At 50.5% G+C, this 5,181-nt stretch overlaps 1 long non-coding RNA gene across 1 annotated transcript; it reads left to right on the top strand.

Annotated features, from left to right (window-relative positions):
* Positions 1 to 1,293: 1,293 nt before the first annotated feature.
* Positions 1,294 to 3,644, top strand: LOC142048873 (uncharacterized). Its single transcript, XR_012657549.1, has 3 exons — positions 1,294 to 1,904; positions 2,904 to 3,058; positions 3,442 to 3,644. It is a non-coding gene; the product is annotated as an uncharacterized LOC142048873 (long non-coding RNA).
* Positions 3,645 to 5,181: the final 1,537 nt, after the last annotated feature.

Below are 5,181 nucleotides of genomic sequence, written 5' to 3'. Positions count from 1 at the left end.
TTGGGACTTGAGAACAGGCTCAGCAGCTGGGCTTTTTGGCTCAGAACCGGTCCCAAAGTGAGCTGGTTTGGGGGCCAAAAGCAGAAGCCGGTTTGGCTGCTTGTGGGGGTGGCGTGGGGGCATCGGGGGCTGCAGGGGAAAGCAAGGGTTGGGCAGGGTACGAGGACCCTCCCCAGAGGTGGGGGTCCGGTCACATCGGACCCCGAAGTTCGGGAGGCCGGCATGCACCAGAGCGAACTCGCCACCTGAGGCGGGTCTCTGGAGGAAGGGTGCTTTTTGGATCCAGCACAGCGCACCCTCTTTGGGTCCAGCTCTTCATTCTGCGCTGCTTAGAAGAGTTATTAACCAATTAATTAAACATACAAACTAAGTCACAACAGCTCTATCGGCTCCATCGTGGTTTGGAGCTCTGAATCGGTTTCATTTGGTGTCTAACACATTTTTTCCCCGAGGAGAGGCTACGTTTCAAGTTAATTAGTTTTCTCACAAGTGTGTCAGTCGATAAAATTGAGTTACGATTATTAAAACCACAAAGGTGACAGGAGTCTCACGGATCGGGTCTATTTCTGAAAATGTATTCATCCCATGCAAATGTCATCGGGATACAGATCATCTGCACTTCATGCTCTGACAAGACAAGATGCTGAGACAGGGATGAGCTCCAAAAGGACTACTGAAAAGAAAAAAAACCCACGCACTTCATGAAGTCATGGGGGGTTTTTTTGTTTGCATTTGGGGGGGCGGGGTGGCTTTAACAAAAGAGTGCAGTGTTGGCTGGCAGCAGCCTGCAGAGCACTTTTGCTGCCTGATCTCTCCTGTTCTTCTCTTCCACTCCTCTTTCAGGGCTGTAATTGTCATTTGGATAGTTTTAGAAGAGCAGTTAAGTTCCTCGCCTGTGTCTCAATGTGCTGGTAATACCAGGAAGGTGAATGCTTGAACCGGTCGGGCGGGTGGGAATAACTTGGCTGCAGGTAGAACTTCTGAGGGAAGACCAGCAAAACCAGGAAGCAAATAGCAAGTTCCCAAAAAATGTGCGGGTGTCAAACACATAAAAGTTTTATTGCCGAATGTTTTGTTTTTGGCAATATGTTCCAAATGCCTATTTTTGGTAAACATAACTTTTCAGGAGATTCAGGGTTGTGTGTGGCAAAACATGTCCCTCTGTTTTTGTGTCCTGCCGCACAAATGGCCGGCGGCAGGGCTCTCGTTCCCCGCTCTCGCTATTGCCACAGCAGGGCTGCGATATTTAGACCTAAGGGATGGGTTTAGGAATGGAAGGAGAGAGAACGCCTGTGTTCTGTAAGGGCTATGAATGCTGACCCTTTGCCTCCGTCTGCCGCTTTTCCTGTGCGGGTGATGAAGCCGTTTTACTTTCCTCTGTTGTTCCTGGTCTAAGTAGTTGCAAGGCTGTCGCCGCTGTGGGTGTGCAATTTGTGTTGCTGTGTTTCTGTGGAGTCCTAGCTACGGCTCGCTTCTAGTGTGGCCAAGCGTCAAGGTAGGGCTTTCAGCTTAAAGCTTCAGAAGCGCTGCGTGCCGAGATGGGTGTAGGTGAAACTGCTGTTGCGCCTGCAGCTGTGCTCGCAGGGATGCTGGGTGGCTCCGCATCAAACCGGCGAGGTGCGCGTGGACCTCCGTCGGGCTGCGCCCTGGGTGCGCGAGCGTGCCGTGTTTTTGCTGTTCCGGCTTGTATGTGCGAGGGCTTAACGTTTGATTTAATGCATTTCCTTTAACGGCAGGCTGTAGTTGGGCTCTAGATGGTATTCCTACGTGGGCGCAGGAGCTGTGGAATGGTTAAGCTGTTGCTGTGCCTCCAGGTGACTTGTTCAGTAACACTGTTTTTCCAGGTGCAGATGGATGAGTCGTGCAGGGCAACGGAGGAGAGCCCAGGGGAGCGCTGTAAGAAGGTGAGTCTGTGTGTAGTACTGGAGGGAAGATGTGACTGATGGCTATAGGGCTCCATTATGGGTTTTACTCTTTTTTTTTTTTTTTTTGTGATCTGAGGGTGCTAAGCGATGAGCCGAGCGTGATGTGGGCCCTGGAGGTGAGTCAGGCAAGGTGACCGGTGCTTGGTGGGCTGGAGTAGGTGTTCTTTTTCAGGTTATTCAGGGTTTTTTCTCCTTCTCTTCACTTTCCCATCCCAATTTGGGGCCGATTCCCTCAAACGGGGACTTCCCCCTGTGGGGCTGCTTATGCAGCCTGGGAGCTGCTGCCTGGGCACAAAAATACCTCAAACCCCTTGACTCTGGGCCTGCAATGAGGGGTGAAAATACAGGAAGAATTCTGGTGGAAAGAAAACAACTTGGGGCTTCTGGGAAAGCCAACTCCAGCTGGATTTGTGCGGCTGGAAAGGAAAAAAAAAAGGGGGTGGGGGGAAGGAACAACAACCTAAAAGCACCCACCAACCATTCTCATGCACAAAACCGAAAGTGAAAATGACCATTTTTTGTAGGGCAAAAGCACAAAAAATCCCCACAGAACTCAGTAGTTTGGAAAAGCAACCCCAATTATTACATTATGTAAAGAAGGCGGGGGAAAAAAAAAGAAAACCAAACCAAAACCCGATCACAACCCTGATGCCACATGCCTACAAGCAGTTCCTGGGGCTTATTCTGCGGGGGTGGGAACCCAACCTTGTTCCCCAGGTTTGCTGTGCTGCTTCTCCTCCCTCGAGACACTTTGCTGTTTGGTGCAGAGGCAATGAATGGCGCTGCTGGGGCTGCGAGGGGGAAAGGTGCAGAGGAATAGAAGCTCTGTGGATGCAGCCAAGTTACGGTTTCTGGATGGTATTAATCGAGAAGAGTAATTCAGATAATGCTGCTGCCCAGCGACCAGAATTGGGTACTGAGCCCGGGAGCCGTGCACGCGCGGTGGCGTCCCTGTGATCCCCATTGCTCTCTCCGCAGGTAACAGCCCTGCGATGCTGCAGTGCCTGCGAGGTGATGCCGCCATGCTCGTTGCTGCTTCCTGGTAAGGAAAGGCCTCCTCTGCTCTTGCTGCAGCGTGGTGGTGTGTCGGACATGATTCCCTGTGTCGGGTGAGGCCTAGGGCTGCCGGCGAGGTGAGCGAGCCCCTTTGGTGGGTGCAGGGGTATCTCCTTGTGTGCCTGTACTACTGGGGCTGGTGGGATGGGAAGCTTCAAACGACCCGCCGAGGCAGGCTTCTGGTATGCTAAAGGCGAGCGGGTGAGGGCAGCCCTAGGAGTTACCCGGGAGCTGATAGAAGGGAAGAGGGAAAGGAGGAGGAGGATGATGACCTTTTCCCCCTGCAGCTTCTGGGTGCAGAAGATGGCCGACTCCCCAGCTCACCAGAGCTCCCCCTCAGCCTCCCCTGGCCCCCCTTGCCCCGTGCGCCTGCCCCCAGCTCCAGCACGGGCGAGCTAGGCTACGTGCCTAGGAAGCCTCATCTGGTAAGAGCTGTAAGACACCCACGTATTCTCTTCAGGTGGAGGACGGCCTAGAGTCTGGAGCTGCAGAAGAGGCAGGGAGGAGAGGAGGGGAAAGAAGCATCTGAACGGCTAAATTGTGCCAGCAGCGCTGAGAGCGAGAGTCGCGGTGAGTCCTGGGCCACTGGGGCCCCGTTGCCTCTCTTGTGCGTCCTGGGCCCTCCCTGTCTCTCCCCCGGCCCCCTCTCTTTCCTTACCTGCTGCAAAATTTACTTTTTTTTTTTGCGCCCCCCCCCCCCCCCCCCGCACCTTCTTTCTCCATCTCGCTCTGAGTGTCTCCCTGCCTCCCCATCTTTTCAGTCCTCCCTCTCTCTGTCCTGTAGCCTGTGGCTCCTTTTTCTTTCTCCGCCTCTCTCTGCCTGGCTCTGGCTCCGTTTTTTTTTTTTTTTTCCTCCTGCTCTGTCCTGTAGCCTGTCGGTGTTTTGTTGTTCTCTGGCTCTCTTGATCTGACTTCCTGTGTTACCGAAAAACGCGTTAAAATCGGAAACGACTCCTCAACACCAATTTAGTATTAAAGAGCAGGCATTCTTTATTCGCGGCGCCGGATGCACGGGGGATCGCTCCTCCTGGTGTGCGTACCTCACTCACCTTTCCCGTACAATTTGTAGATCAATGTTTTACGTATTCATACATATTCATTATTGTCCTGTCTGCTGATTGGTACAAACTTGCTCGTTCCGTATGTAAATCGCTGCGCAGGCTCGGTTGTCCTCTTCCGTTGTTCTCTTCTGTTACTTGGGTCGGTGGTGGTCTGTGAGTCGGTGGTCGCGATCTCCCCCTGCCGGAATTACCTTTTACCTTCTTGGCTCTTAATCTTGGCAGTCTTGGCTAGTTTTCTCAGTCCGCTAAGCGAAACCGCGTTTTGTCATCCTTTTCTGACAGAAGCACGTTGTCTGTTGTTCTGCTGACATTAACGATCGCCTAGGGACTAAAATGCAGATCGACAGGTGCGCTGATTGGTACGCTCCATGTTCCCGTAATGGAACACCGTCTCTGGTTGATTTCATCACTTTGGTTACATTTCCCCTGTTTGGAAGTTCTGAAATAATAATTTTCTCAATACTTCCATCCTAGATCAATAACATTCCACTATGTCAGTTTAGTGTTTGCTTCATGTTCTGAAATTTTTCACTTGATTGTGGTCTCCAGGGTGTATGCAGGTCCCATTTTCTACCCAAAATTTTATTAATTTGTTGAAGTACCTCTGCAAAAAAATGTGGTGCTCTATCAGAGGACATTCCCGTTGGCACTCTAAATCTTGGTATTATTTCTTTCAGCAACGTTTTAACTACTACTCTAGCTTTGTCGGTGCAGCACGAGAAAGCTTCTGGCCATCTAGAAAATTTGTCAATCAGCACTGACAAATACTGCTATATCTATTTTGTCTGGGTAACTCAGAGAACTTAATTTGCTAATAATTTCCGGGAGAATTTTTTGTTTTGTTACTCCTAAAGGTTGTTTCCTTTGGTTCAGGGGATTATTTCTAGGACAGATTGGACACTTAGCTACTATGGGTTTAACTATTCTTGTCATGCCTACACACGCTACAGATGTTTTTAAACTCAAAACCGTAGCGCCTACAGCCTAATGTGTTTGCTCATGGTTTTCTTTTGCAAGTTCTGTCATAACTTGTGGGGTGGTTGTTGTTATTACTTGTTTTTCTGGTGTTACCTACCATCTCTCTGTGTTTTGTGATGCTTCCAATTGTTCTGCTAATTGCTCATCCAATTTATTATATC

Source organism: Phalacrocorax aristotelis, chromosome 28 (genome assembly GCF_949628215.1).
Source record: "Phalacrocorax aristotelis chromosome 28, bGulAri2.1, whole genome shotgun sequence".
Lineage (NCBI taxonomy): Eukaryota > Metazoa > Chordata > Aves > Suliformes > Phalacrocoracidae > Phalacrocorax > Phalacrocorax aristotelis.
The sequence above is the reverse complement of the archived record's forward strand: the minus strand, read 5'-3'. Positions and strand labels throughout refer to the sequence as shown.